Raw genomic sequence first — 896 nt, 5'->3', positions numbered from 1 at the left:
AGGGAGGGAGAAGAAGAAGGAGAAGGAGAAGGAGAAGGAGAAGGAGAAGGAGAAGGAGAAGGAGAAGGAGAAGGAGAAGAAGAAGAAGAAGAAGAAGAAGAAGAAGAAGAAGAAGAAGAAGAAGAAGAAGAAGAAGAGAAGAAGGCAATATAATCTGTTAGAAGTTCCAATTAGGCAGTATAAAAACAATGTCTATTTCTTGCTGTGTGATCATATCACTTGGAGGTGTTACAGATCTTGTGGTATTTGGTTTCTCTTTTTCTGGAGGCTTCAAAAACTGAAAGGAACACAGTGTTTCATCCACACTCCTCATGACACTTGTGGTATCCAGCTCTCCACAGTAATTTGGTGCAGTGAAAAGAGTGATCAACTGCTTTTTGCAAAATAATTCACTTCTATCTTCAACTGACTGATAGACTCAGGATAGAGAATTTTTTATGATTTTTCTTTTTATTGGTATCTTTTTTATTTTTTTGTAATGTAGGGAAGGGTCTATAGGGTGTTAAGGGTCTCACTACTAGATCAGACTCATAGCGATTCTCCTGTTTACAGCCTCCCAAGAGCTGGGATTACAGGTGCCTGCCACCACGTCCAGTCTTCAACATAGATATTGAAATCATGCTGATGGAAAAAATTCGCAGTGAGTTCTACAGTAAATGTGAAGGGCACACATGTCAGTTTATTCCAGCCTAAACTGCTTTATCCAATTCAGACACAAAGGATCACAAAGACAAACCCTGATCTGCAGCATCTGTTAGTTGCATAGTTCTCCAAGTCTAGCCCATAGTTTGAAGATCTGGTGAGACGCTTTCATGACAGCAGAGTATGTTCTCAGCATTGTAGCTGCTATCAGTAAGCAATTCAAATGGTCTAAGAGTTTCCCATAGTTTAGTATT

The sequence above is a fragment of the Octodon degus genome, unplaced genomic scaffold (genome assembly GCF_000260255.1).
Source record: "Octodon degus isolate 3935 unplaced genomic scaffold, OctDeg1.0 scaffold00032, whole genome shotgun sequence".
Classification (NCBI taxonomy): domain Eukaryota; kingdom Metazoa; phylum Chordata; class Mammalia; order Rodentia; family Octodontidae; genus Octodon; species Octodon degus.
The sequence above is the reverse complement of the archived record's forward strand: the minus strand, read 5'-3'. Positions refer to the sequence as shown.